This window comes from Triticum aestivum, chromosome 5B (assembly GCF_018294505.1).
Source record: "Triticum aestivum cultivar Chinese Spring chromosome 5B, IWGSC CS RefSeq v2.1, whole genome shotgun sequence".
Lineage (NCBI taxonomy): Eukaryota > Viridiplantae > Streptophyta > Magnoliopsida > Poales > Poaceae > Triticum > Triticum aestivum.
Window position 1 is genome coordinate 139086975 of NC_057807.1, and position 15166 is coordinate 139102140.

Genomic DNA, 15166 nt, shown 5'->3' on the forward strand with positions numbered 1-15166 from the left:
CTCTAGTATCTACTTCTCAATCTCAGCACTGTAAACGCTTTTTTAAAGCGCCGCGCATTGCGATTCTGTTGGAGATGCTCTAACATGGCAGACGAGTGCTTTAATGTTGCCTACAAGATGCGCGAGTATTACTAGTAGTATTTTTCTTGCCATGTTGAGATTTTAAAACCACGAGTGTGAACATGCAGAAGAGCAATGAAGACCAAACACGGGATATTCGGGACATCTTCAAGGAGCGTGGCAAGTTAAAGAGGAGCTGCACCGAACCTGTAAAACGAGCTTTGGTATGTAACACCCTTTCAATTACTTTCGTTTAGCCTCGTGTTCTTCGATGTGTATATGTTGTAGTTTCTGTTTCCCTTAAGGGTGGTGTTCTTCGATGTGTAATAAGAAGAGTCTTAATCGTCCTAATGCTTTCGTTTTTAACTTGATGTAGGAAGTGGGTGTTCTCACCTTGTAGTCTGTTTTTATATTTCTTTTCCTTTTGAATTCACTTCTCCGAGTTCTGTTTATCTGGCTTCTACTAAATGGATCTAGGTTTCTCTGAGTATTGATCTTAAAAAGAAGTAACTTCATGTCAGGATGCAGTTCCTCAAGGAGGGAAGTATGGTCAACCTCGAGATCATGTTTCCAAAATGAGGCTGGATTACACAAGGTGCTAGTTCCCTAATGATGCTGGATTAGACACAAGGTGCAAATTCCCAGATGATGCTGGATTACACACAAGCCAGGTGGAGTCGTCAGCTGTTCGTGTCCTCGTGGCATTAGTAAAGGCTGAAAGAAAGCGTGCAGCAGCCCTTGAGAATGTAGCTGCTTTCCTGAAGAAGCGAAAAGAGCAATCAGATGCTCTCTTCACCCAAGCCAAAGAAGAGATGGAAGAAGCCAGAAATAAGCTAGCAGAGGCAGAGCAGGCTAGGCGTCTCCTATTATCTAAAACTGTTGTCAATACAAAATTTCCTTCATAATAACTAGGTTCAAATGTTTATCCGGTCAGCATGCCTGTTGTGATGTCTGTGCATCTACTGATGTGGCACAAAATGTTTTTTTGGTTCATGTAATAACAGCAATTACTTTCCAAACAATAACAGACGAAGCATTGGACATGGGATAGTTCACGCGCAAGCCCGACATTCCAAGTTAAACTTCCACATCAAACTCATGTTCACAGACATCTGCTCATTCATACATAATGTCCACAACCATGATTCACTTCAAAGCCAAAAAAATGTGAGGAGAGTTATAAATAAAGAAAAACCTCTACTAGTTCCTGCTACCAGTGCGAGCACAACAAGTCAAGACCATGCGTAAATTAATTATATTTTAGTAATTTTTTCTATTCTAAAATGCCTGCCGGCTCGCGGAAGGACGTGTTGCCGGCACACACGCGGATTAAACGAAGGCAGGCGGGGCAGTCTTAAGCTGGTTGCACGCGGCGAGGAGGCGTGCTCAGCCGAGCCTGCAGCGAGTGCGGTCCTCTTGGCCGATGCGTCGGTTCAATGCCTACGCTATGAGAGGTCGCGTCTGTGTCAGAGCAATCACTCCCTCCAGTCCTTTTTTGTTTGGGTATAACAAAATCTCGTTTTCCATTCACATTTTACAAGTAAAATTCATGGACAAACTTTGACCCAAAGTATGATGGGGACTAGTAAACCAGAACGAAGGTAGTAGTTTTTTTAATCAAAGAAGGGTTTCCCCTTCCGATTACTGAAAACCAGCATCTAAATCTAAAGCATAGTATTTGCCCTAGAACTACCAGGTTCAACATCTCGCAGCATAAACCCATACAACCATACGCCAAGGAGGTACGTAGTACTATGAATTCCATTTTTGCTCCATACCAATCGTTCTAAAAACTACTTACTACTTATAACGTGCCATTGAAAATCGGAACTCTTAACCCCGCTAAAAAACAATATTTTAAACGTGGCTACTCGATCTATGGCAACTGGCAAGCCACCGCGCTCCAAGTCGTTCACCTGTGGTCCCGACCATCAACTCCTACAAAGGTGCTCCACCACGTACTCGGTACCCGCGAATGCAGCAATCGTGCACCTAGGGTTTTAGGGTTTATTTGTTAATGTCGCCTTTACGTAACACTCATGTGTGCGAGATAGTGAGAGGCCGACTGCGTGCGTACGCCTCTTCTCTTTGTATATGTACTCCACCGTTTGTCTGGTGTCCAAAAAATTATAATAACTACTAGCAATGTGCCAATGCGTTGCCACACGATCAAAGTAGATTAATACATATTCACCGATTTGATAGAAAAAAGTCTAGTTTTGAAATACGTATATCACTAAAAATATGTTATGTTTCACTCAAAATATATTCCTATGGCGGTTTCGATGAGACAAGGGAGGAATGTTGTTGGTTTCAAGATTCGAGAAGTGGTATATGTCTAATTTCTACTCTTACTAGCAAGATGTCCGTGCGTTGCACGGAACATCAAGATCTTGTGGGAGAAAAGGATGAACGAGGGAAGGCCTTATCTGCAAATGTGGTGAAGAGTGCAGGTAAATTGCCATATTTTCCTTCCTATCCGTCAGATATAAATAAGACGACCTACATTGCAGGATGGCAGACCCACCATCATCACCAACTCTATTTTTTATCCCTACTCTTATAAAAAGCACTGTCGATGATGATTGTGTGCCTGCCATCCTGCAATATAGGCCATCCGATCTATATCTGACAGATAGGCAGGAAACTATGGCAATTTTGCAAAAAGATACCCACACCCCTCTCCACATTTGCTAATAAGGCCTTCCCTCGTTCATCCTTTTCCACCACACGATAAACTACTCATACAAATGCATCTTGATGTTCTGTGCAACACATGGGCATCTTGCTAGTTGTTGCAAAAAGCCCATGTGTGTGTGAGAGAGAGGGAGAGTGGAGGAGGACGGAGTGCATGTGTGACAAAGACACAAGTAGTGTGTGTGCGATAGGTATCAGCTTAAAATGAGGCGATAGCGTGTGTGTGCATGATCGAGAGGGCGTGTCTCAAGAAGGGAAGAAAAAGCTACATAGATACAAGGAGCAGGTGAGAGACATGTATGCGATGGTGGAAGCATGAGTGTGCGGGTGTATAAACCTATCTAGAGGCTAGCTAGTCGATAAATATTTGTGAGAGAAATACGAGTCGAGGTGCGAAAGAGAGAGTTTTGTGTGTGTGTGAGAGAGACGGTAGTCGGGAAGGGGAGTGGAAGCAGGAGTTGTGTGTGTGTGTCTGTGTAAGAGAGAGAGGAGACGGTAGTCGGGGTTGTCTGATCGGTAAACAAATGAATAATGTCAGTCTGGGATGGAGACGAAAAGGTGACCGCAACAAATGTTGTGTCTACAGGAGAGAGAGAGAGAGAGAGAGTATTTTTAGTGGTATGAGTCATATGTAGAGACATATAGGGTGTGTGAGAGAATCCCATAGAGAGAAAGACAAAGTGAAAGACGAGTGGAGACTGTGTGTGTGGCGGTGAAAAAGAAAGCTTAGGTACCGAGTGATACCAGAGAACAGTAGAGACGTGAGAGATAATGAAAACCGTGTAATGTATAATGATAGGGAGAGTGTGACACTTCTCAAGGGAGAAATCGAGAGACCATGTTTGCGAGGATAGGAGAAACATGAAGTGAGCGTGCGGGTGAGCTGGAGAAAAGAGAGTGATAGCTACCTGAAGGAGCATGCATGCGAGAGAGATGGGCGTGAAAGGAGTGAACAAAAAAGGGATTCAAATATTTGAATTCGAGATGATGATACATGTAATCCATACTCGAACCAAAATTGATCTATCAAACATGCATATTCATATGAATTCACGCACATCTATGTTATTTAATATGTAGATATTACTGATCCATACATTTTAGTAGAACATAATTTGGTTTAATTTTTTCGAATTCAACCTTAAGATTTCGAGATCGTTGTATTTGTAAATCATATTATACATATAAAGGAGCAGAATTCTTTGTTGTGCTTTTGAAAGTATATATAAAAAATGATGTATATAGAATGTAATTCCAATTGAAAATGGATCCCGCCCGAAAAAATAGTAGAATACAAACGGGATTCGAATTGAGTTGGCACGGTAAACGTGCAGTCTGCAAAATTTGAACGAAGCGGGGAAAGTCGCAGTAACCGCCCGAAACCAAAATCTGCGAGATGGAAATCACTACTGCCTATCCCTGCCACGCAAAGCCTATCTGCTGGATTTCTATAGGTTTCGATAGGGGTAGGTTTGTAATTTCACCCAAACGTGGCGTAACCGCCTCTCACCCGGATTCATACACGGTGGGCGCCAAAACACAGTGTGCCCTTGGCCGAAATTGACTCCCTCCCCGATTCATATTCATACACGGTGGGCGCCAAAAACAAACTCTCGTCGGCAAATATTCGGTGTATGCGAGATTACCGTCCTATCCCCAACCGACTAATGTTGCTGTGATGTAGTAGAAATTTGAAACGGGGGCTAAGTTTGTAAATTTCCTCGCATTTGAGACAAGAACGCCCTGAATACATGGTTCCCCCTTCCTCTCTACCTCCCTTTTCCCCATTTGTACTCCGTGGGCGCCAAAACACCGTCTCCACCCCACCCTGCTCCATCCGCCACCGTCCGCCACCCCATCCACCGCCGTCCTCCTCCACCATGCCGGAGCTGATACCCCGACGCCGTCGTCCATTACAAGAGATCAACCTCTCTCATCCACGCCTTCGGACTGGGATCCTTGCATCCCGTCCTCTCGCTTCATCCCCGCCGTCGTCCACCTTGCCGGCGCCGCTCCTACGACCGTGTCGTCCACCATGCCCCGCCGCCACCATCTACCCTCCTAGATATGCTTCCACGCCGCCGACAGCCATCGCTACCGTAGCACCATCAAAGTCTCAGCAGATGCGTACACGGCGCCGCACCAGAGGCGGTACTCTTTCGTATCTGCTCAACTTATTTATCGCAGCAAGAAAATAGATCGCCACTGCTTTACTCTGATTTCTTGTCTTGGTTGCGAAGTTGCCTTTGTCCGGTTTGCACCTTCAGATCTGCCATGGCACGCTCAACACTATACTCCCAATGCTTATGGTTTTCCCCTTTCATATTCCACACTAGTTAAATTACAGTAGACTAAATTTCAAAATTGGGTCAGTCGATTTTTCAGAGCTCGCCGGAGTTTGCCGGTGCGATCCAAGGGGCTCGAGTGGTTGTGGGGCCTCGCCGAACAAAGAAAACTCGACGCGGGTGGGGGGTGGGGCTGGCGGAGGAACACAGGCGGTGGGGGCCGGTGGTTCGGCCGGCGTCCCGTGCGGTGTTCTGTATGGGAAGAATCAGAGACGAGGAAGAAGAAGGGTTAGGGGACGTAGGATCTTCATCCAACCGCCTGAAATGGTCGAGAGACAGCTGGGTGTTGCATTCTTAATGCGCTCTGGTTCATGATGTGTGGGCACTGCATAACCAACATTTTATTATCCAAAATCTGCTTGGTCTTCTTTACCATGTTCCTCTTCCGTTCTTATTTAATATGTACTCTCTCCGTTCCTAAATAGAAGTCTTTGTATAGATTCCACCATGGACTACATATGGAGCAAAATGAGTGAATCTACACTGTAAAATGTATCTGGATACATCTGTATGTGATCCATAGTGGAAATCTCTACCAAGACTTATATTTTGGAACGGAGGGAGTATGCTAGTAGTATAGTATGTTCCTTGTACTAAAGATGAGCAGGGACATTTGCAGTGTAGAGGTCTATACGGTCGGTTGTGATGGACGCTTTGAGCCTCTTTGATTCGTAGGATCTTGCAAACATAGGAATAGGATTTGTAGTGGCCTGCCCACTTGAATCCTATAAGAATAGCAAGGAAATGCGCGGAGATGTGTCGCCTTTGAGAGTTACATTGATATTAACAGTACCGCACCTTCACTTGAAGAGAGCCGGTATCAGAAGCCTTTCTAGCCGTACCGGCAATACTAGCACATATATTCCAGCAAGTTCCACTTTGCTGATTTTACTCTGACGCTTAAGGTTTTCCCGTTATATCTACACTATGATCTGTGTAGCTGCTTTGTGTCGCACTAGCAGCAGTCCACTCTTGAAGCTAAACACTGCAATGACTTACAAAATTGGCACCAAGGCATTGAGTGCCATTCTAGATGCAATGAAACTCATACGCTCCCCACCTGTTGAATCTTGTTCAGAATATGATCCTAATGACTATTCTAACCTCGAGGAGTCAAAGGCAGATGGCCTCCCCTGTTCACCCATCAAGGTGCCTGTTCTAATTTGGAAATGTTTTATTGATTGCGGGTATCTTGCATATGTTGTCTTGCATTTCTTCTACTTTGTTGCACCACCATCTGCTTAGTTTAGTCATCATATATGTCGAGATGCCATGCCCATCCATTATCAATTCATATTCCATCTGTCATCATACCATGTTTTTTCACTCAAATGCTGTTCGTGTGCATCAGACATCAAAAAGGAAGAGGGTGATTGCCGAACCTGAAGGAGCACCAGCAAAGTCCTTGAAAAACGTGGTGGTGCCGGAGAAATCAGACAGCACCCCACTTATATTGGATGTACAACCAGTGACACAAAATGTAGGACCGACTCCAGCAGACTATACCCATACTTCACTAGCCACACCACTAGCCCCACCACGCAGGACCTACACTCCAGCAAAAGGTATAACGATTTCATTTGCCATAGCACCAGCTGTACCACAGAAAAATCCCACTCCAGCAAAAAGTACAGCAAGTCCACCGGCCGAAGACCTATCCCAACTGCAGAGACGGCCAATTCCTGCAGATTGGAACCCCATTCCATTTATTCCCAGTTTAAAAGACAATGCTTTCAATGTTGTTAGGGACTACGTGCATATATTCCCATCATGGGAAGATTATTGTGAAGACAAACACCGTTTTCACATCTTCCCGTCCAACTTACGTGTAAGTGCTATTATTCATGGTTATTATTTTCCTGTTTTCTGCTGATTGAACACATCAATGATTTACATTACATTGTTGTAACTAGGTGAGGGTCAATCTGGATAGACATGACGAGCAAAGCTTTCTTGTGCTTTTCAAGGAAGCATTGCAGCAGTATCAGTGTTACCTGAGGAAATCACACTTTGGTGGCAAGTCTATAAACAAATTTCTGGTGAAGTCTCCTATGCTAAATTTAGAAGACATTGAATGGAAAAACCTTGTTATGCACTGGTCTCGTTCCCAGGATGAGGTACTGTCTATGAAATCACGTGACAATTTGAACTTCTACTTTTCCGCATGTTCCTTACGGATCTTTTTTGCAGGACATCTGCCCGAAGAAGAATTCTGGTTTGAATAGAACGACAGGATATCGCAAATATGCTGCCCGCTGCTTTGCTCTTGTTAATACATGTTGTCCTGTATCACTGTACTTGCATACATACCTGGTTCATTATGTGGCAGCAGTATGCATGATAGCTTGCTTATCAATTGTTCGCTCCAAATTATCTGATCTGTATGAATGGTTACATTAGTGTAGAATATATCCAATGCTAATGTTTTTTAGCTCTGCATTGTTCTTGTAAGTACATGCTGTCCTTTATCAGTGTACTTATAATGACAGGTAGTTGTTCATGTACCATCACTCTGCAACTTATTTTCTTTGCCCTCCATTTTCTACACATCAGATCTATATTTACTCTTACCATAAGGTTGGTACTGAAGAATTTTAGCTGTGCATTGCTCTTGGCTGTACCTTTTGCTTGTATCGCTGCACTTACATTTATAGCTACTTGGTTATGTAGCATCACTCTTCATCTTATCTTAAATATTCTCCATTTTTTCGTATATTATCACATCTATATTTACTCTTAACAAAATTTAGAATAAAGTCAATGCTTATGAAGAAGATTCTGTGGTAAACTTCTTGAATTGCCCCCCCCCCACCAGCATGGACAAGGCCTTTATAGAGCCTGTTTTCACCAATAATGTAAGTTTGTCCATCTCAAGCCTTCAAACTTTGTTGTATATATTTGGTTAGGCATGACTACAACAGCTGTTTATTTTTGGTGTTTGCATCAAATTGCATGTTTAAAGTTTATTATGTAGTTCATAAACAAAAGTTTGTCCTTTCTCAATTTAAGTTTTCAGTTGCACAACCAAGTTCCTTATTCATACCATGTAAATTAAACTATACAGAGCAAGTGATCCTCTTTTGCACTGCATGTATGCTTCTGTTCTTCATCCGTAATCCAGTGGTGTGGTGAACCTACCCACTACAGCACAATGTCATATTCTACAATGTCTTAACTATGAACAATGTCATATCATTCTACTACTCCCTCCGTCCAAAAATACTTGTCATTGAAATGGATGTATCTAGATGTATTTTAGTTCTAGACACATCCATTTTGATGACAAGTAATTCCGGACGGAGGGAGTATTATTTAAATCGTCTCTTTATTTGCGAATCTGAAATGGGATAAATTGACAGCACACTAACCATTGATACTTATGAGTTCTTGATCTGTAATCCAATGGTGTCGTGAAGCTGCCAACTCCTTCACAATGTCATTTCCTGCCATGTCTTGACCTGAACAATACCATATTGTGTTAGTGCAATTTTAAATTGTGTCACTTTATTCGTCAGTAAGAAATGTGATGAATTGTCAGCACTGATACTTTTATGTGCAAAACCTGTCATCTGTCTGCTTGTTTATCTTTCGGAGTGAGGAAGATTTAAGTGATGAACAAGCGCAGTCTCATCATCTTGCTCAGCTGCTTGACCTGCAGCTCCCCAGCAGGGCTAACCTTTCTTGAACTCTATTGAAGTGCTGTCGGTTTTGTATATTATTTTGTCGGCATGTTTATTTGCACTGGTGGCGATCTTTGATGCCCAGTTCATGTAATCTGTTGTCCGCTTGTGCTTTATTATCATAGTGGCGAACTTTGATGCCCAGTGGATGTAATATGCTGTAATTTCTTTATTGTATAGTCTAGGTTTTTTCTTATTCACGATGCTGCAGTTATTTTACTGTATATATATCCTGTCTTCGCAGTAAACTGGCCAAACCGTAAAATTACGGTACATAATCGGGCCGTCATGCAATCACGATGTAGGTTGGGCCTGAAACGTGCCGAACAGCTAACGGGCCGGCAGCAGCCCAAAATGAACCCCGGCCCATGATTGTGCGAATCAAATCACGGGCTTTTAACAGGACAAAATTGTCTCTGTCCTTGTTTGGCCCAATCAGATATCGGCTGTGAGCAGGCCGGATGCAAACCAGGCCGTAGTTAGGCCCAACTATATGACGAGCATTTAACAGACCGAAATTAATATAGGGCCAAAATGTTAAATGGGCCCTTAGGAGGCCAAAACTAATATCAGGCCGCATTACTAAGTGGGGCTTTAGCAAGTGGGCCCAAAAGCATAGTGTCCAGTTGACGGGCCGAATCTGATATGGGCCATAATTGAGCCCATAGCCTCTTAAAGGGCCGGACCTGATCTGGGCTGTAATTTGGCCCAGAATGTTGCAGGCTTTTAACGGGCCGGATCTCATATGGGCCACTATTAGGCCCGGAACGTGGCAGACCATTAATGGACCGGATCAAATATGGGCCGGCATTTGGCCCAAAACATGGCAGCCAGTTAATGGGCCGGCCTACTAGGGTCCTCAAATTCTTGTGGGCCTATAGCTGGGCTGGCCCATTAATGTCGGTGAAATCTCGTGGGCCTTTAGCCGGGCTGGCCCATTATGATCTGCAAGAATCTTGTGGGCCTTTACCTGGGCCGGCCCATTATGGCACACAAAAAATCTTGTGGGCCTTTACCTAGGCCGGCCCATTATGGCCCGCAAAATCTTGTGGGCCTTTAGCTGGGCCAGCCCATTATGGTCCGCAAAATCTCGTGGGCCTTTAGCTGGTCGGCCCATTATGGTCCGCAAAATCTTGTGGGCCTTTAGTTGGGCCGGCCCATTTAAACTTGATGGGCTGGTCCATGTGTCAACATATCATAGGCGCGTCTCGCCCATTGGATGAGTGACACCTGTGCCAGCGCGGACCTGACATGTGTCTCCTCCAGCCAATGATGATTTTACACGTGGAAAATCCCCATTGGTCGGGGCTGTTAACGGGTTATCAGATCCAAAACCTGACCCGATAGCTTAACGATGTTCCATTACGGTGGATGCCACGTATAGGTCACCCTTGATGAAAGCACTTCTGTGACGCGCGTTTCATCGTCATGGAAGTGGACACTTCCGTGATGATAATTTTGGTAATGTCATGGAACACTTCTACGACAACATAGGTATGACTATCTTGATTCTGTCATAAATTTGTCATGGATGTACATGCATGACAAAAAACGCGACCTACTGTGACAAACACGTATCATCACGGAAGTGTATTTTTTTGTAGTGGTAGCCACACCCGTCTGCGAAGAGCACGGGCTCCGGGGTGGACCGACGCGAGAGGGAGCAGGTACATGGCGGACGGCGATGGGCACTAATAGTGCTCGCGGCCAACGACCACCAGAGGAGGAGGAGAAGCATTGGGGCAGCTCTAGAGGACTTGGGGAGGCTACTAGCGGTGGTGGAAAAGAGAATGGGGCTCGGCCTTGTTCGGATTTAGGAGGGCAGGGGCGGCGGCCATGGCGGCGATGGTGGACACAAGGAGCTCCTCGAGCTCAAGAAATAGCCTAGGGAGGGGTCTTGGAGTGAGGCAAGAACGATGGGGTGCTCGGGAGAGGCTCGGGTGGCCTTAAATAGACAGCGGGGGGAGGAGGTCGAGCTGGCACCGCCGCGGATGCGTGTCCGGCACCGCGGACGCGTGCTCACGTGCATGAGCTCGGGGTTAGGCAACGGAGCATGCACATGGGAGAGCTCATGGGGAACAGGAGTCCAAGGGAGCATGGGGAGGAAGACGACGGCGACGAACCGAGCCAAAACACCACTGTATGTCCGTGGGCACGCGGCGCTTTGTGTCAGTGAGGAAGCTGTCGGAGGGGGAGAGGGGTCCAGGGGAACAGCGACGACGAGAGGAAGACAATGGACACGGTCACTAGATCTAAGACGACGAGGGGGAGTGGTGCCGAAGCACAAACAGCCACTGGACGCGGCCACTATGCACAGAGCACGCAAATGTGCATGCCAGCTGCGCGGTCACCACACGACATGGCACTGGGAGGGCTATAGAGGATGGCAAACTATGTCTTGGAGCTATTCCTTCCAGGGTGGAGCATTTATGAAGCATTGGCTTGACCTGAGGTGCTTTGCTTGAATGGAAATCATCGCCTGAAGTTTACTGCAGCAAACTTGGCCATGCACTAGTGATCAACAGGAACTTGATTGGAGACAATGGAGTTGTCTGGGAGGTTTAACTAAGGAAGAAATACAATCGTGGAGGTTTATCAAAGAAATGGACCATAAATAATAGGGTTGCTTTGCAACTGCATTTTTGGTCCATAAACTTGATTTGGATGATGCACTCACATGGAGAAGCAACTTGGGCTAAGATTGGGCAAAGCTTGATTATTTGGACATATGAAGATGATGTAAAAATCTCATACCAAATGGGTTCACCAAAATGGTACATGCTTCACAAAAATCATTTTTGTCCAGAAACTTGGAATAATTTTGGTGATCAAATGGCTCATTGAAATGATGCCAAATTGAGTGGATAGATGTTTTATGGGTATAAGAATGATCTGGTAGTTTATCAGAATTTTTGAAGCAATATAAAATACACTTGCTTCACAGCCTGGAAATATTGCCAGAATCAAAGATTTGCTCCTGTGCTCAGATGGATGATTGGATGGAGCTGCAAATGGGTGGAGGGGGTTAATATTAGCACATTAAGGAGTGTGCAAAAGTTCAACTCATTTGGATACTCCTAGCTACTACTTCCTTCACAAAGCCATCTGTCTGACAAAAACTTTGAAAAATCACTGAGGAAGATTGGCTAGGCAAATAAAGTTGAACTTGTGCATGAGGCAATGATTTTGATATATAAGCATGCCCAAAAAGCTTGGGAGCCTTTAGAAAATATAAATGACACTTCCTTCACAAAGTGCCATTCAGTATAGAAATGAAGAATAATTATTGGGGAATTATTCTTGAACTGGCCAAGGAAATGTTTGGGCATATTTGAGCTATACACGACCTAAAGGAATTATGAGAATTATTTGGGGATTTTTGAATGGACATAAATAAGGTTGCTTCACAACCCAGGGCAGATAGGGTTATTCTTTAATAGAAAAAGGAATATTTCCTAGAAAAGAAAATTTAGGGTTTGGTCAAGGAGTGAAGTGACATGGTCTTGGAAAGGTTTTGAGAATGATGAGACACTTGGGAGGGGGAATGAGGATGACTTCCCAGGTGGCAAGGCCACAGAACCACTCCAAAAAGAAAAACAGAGCAAAAACCAGATAAATCAAAAGAAAAAGAAAAGGGCCAAAAACCAGGCTGTTACAACTGTCCTCCTAACCATCCAACCACAGGTTGGTTAGCACCACAAAATGTATGTGGTGACCGTGATGAGCTTATTCCGAAGTCCAGTGACCATATCGTGCTTTCTCTTCAAATACAATGACCGTAAGTGTTGTCAACAAAATACGGAGCACGCATCAAATACAAGGTCCGTCAGTGTCATCAACAAAATATGGAGACGTATCGTGAGCTAGATATCATATGATCACCACAAGAATGTATATGGTGACCGTAATGAGCATATTCTGAAGTCCAGTGACCGTATAGTGCTTTTGCTTGAAATACAGTGACCGTCACGCATGAATGTGTCATGGGCATGCATACTTTTAGAGGGCCGAGAGATAGTTTGTGTGTGTACATGAAAGTGGTGTAGAAAGAGAGGGTGTCCAGTGGAGACAAGGATAGATATGCCCTTCATTTCTCTTTCCCGTGACTAATATTTTAGGAGAAAATATAAACATTCACAATGTAGAACAAATATTTTTGGATGCACCATGAAATTAACTTTCATGCATAACATTGTACTATTGTATATGCTTATTTTCCTAGTGGCCAATTGTGTGTGTGGTGTAGTGGGCACATCATTTCTAGTTGGGGTGGGCACATCATTTCTAGTTGTGGTGGGTCAACATGAGGACTCATGGGTCGGTTCCATCCTGCGCCACATAGGTTGGACTGAGACGCATTATACGAAGACCCATGTGGAGGACTCGGCGTACAACACGAAGCTACCTGAGTCGTGGAGGACTCTATCTCCACTGGTGATAAGCCGGCTAAATATGATTTGTAACCCTAGGCCCCAAGTATGTTATAGAAGCCTAGGGGCTAGTTCGTCGATAGTATACACACACGCACAATGCCTGGTATTCACGTGTACTTTGTACACACCCCTATCACTAATATACAGTACCAAGAGTAGGCCTTTTCCTCAACTGCAAGGGTCCAAACTAGGGTAAAACTTTGCATCGTATTACCATCCAGCCTAACAGTCAGGGATATCCTACCGAATGATCTGATGGAATCATATCTGCCATTTACTAAGAGAGAGAGGTGTGTCTGTGGTGGGGGGGGGGGGATGTGTGCGAGAGAGGCCTAAAGATAATGTGCGTGCGGGAGACACGTAGGCACATATATGTGCGTGTAGAGGGCTAGTAGAGACCGTGCGTGTGTATATATGCATGTGAGAGAAATAGTTTTTCAACTGAGATTAGTGAAAAGAGTGGTACATAGTAGTCAGAGAGAGAGAGAGAGAGAGAGAGAGAGAGAGATACAGAGAACGTGTGCGTGAGACACCCCAACACCCCGGGAGAGATTGTGAGCATGTGTGAAAGAGAAATGTCGATGCATATAAAGTGTGTGCACTTATGCATTAGATAGAGAGATATATAGCGTGTTTGTGAGAACGGGCCGAGGCATAGTGCATCTACATATAAAAGGCGGTTCTACGCATTAAATTAAAATATAAATGGCATTATTATTTTTGGATGAGATAATGAATTTTGCAATTTACGTATGAACGAAAATCGGTCTATCAGACACCCATACTCTATTGAATTCTAGCATGTGCATGTGTTTATTTCATATTAGCGATCCATAGAGTGAGAGCGGTTTGAAATACAGGCAATGCATTGCTTTTGCAATTCATATATAAACATTAATTAGTGCACTCCATGTTGTTAATGTGAAGCACTTTATACATTTGTCACTTACATGGATATATTCCAAATTGCTAGCTACGAAATAGAATACATGTTGAGTTCAACATAAAGGGGGTTTCAAAGATTTGTATTCATAGGAAGTGCATTCATCTATTTGAACCTGAGATAATGGCATTTGTAAATCAGATCTAAAAGGGGGCATCAATCTTTGTTGTGCGTTTGAACATGCTATATATTCATACGCATGTCTAACTTTTTTTGCAACCAAGAAGATTATATCTGGAACCATGCATGAACTGAGGTAAGTTGCATATTTTTTAATATATACTCGTGTACAATGTATATTCAAATGTACCCCATCCATTCCAAAATTATCGTAGCTTTAGGATTTTCAAGAGTAAAGATTTGCGAAGTTTGACAAATCCTGAAAGTTCAATTCAAGAGAACTGAAAACATTAATGCTTCTGCTCCACAATATTGAACAATAGCCAAATAAGCCTCTGGTCACCCGAAACCGCGCGAGACTAATGTTTGGTGGTAGGAAATTACTGTCCTGACTCTGGCCCATGTAGCCTATCGGCCCGATGTACAAAGGTCCAAACCGGGGTAGGTTTGTAACTTCACCAAGATGCCAGTCTCAACCGCCTCCGAGAAGCATTCATACGCCGTGGGCGCCTAAACACCCATGCGCTCGGGCGAAATCTATCTCGCCCACCATTTGGGACACCGGAGATTACTGTCCTACCTCCAACCCACAATATGTCCGAAATTTTAGATGGGGGCAAAGTTTGTAACTTTCCCCAAATTTCAAACAAGCACGTCCTAGACCGAAACATTCCCCCACTTAGTTTCCCCTCCCCTCGTTTACCCATTCATACTCCATGGGCACCAAAATGCCCTCTCCACCAGCTGCGAAACCCCTGCGTCCTCCCTCCTCCACTCCATAGCGCCCAATCCACCGCCGCCCTCCTTCATCACGCCAGGGCCGGTACCCCGATGTCGTCGTCCAATGCAACCGCAACCGCAACGCCCTGAAGGACTTAGCAGCTGAAG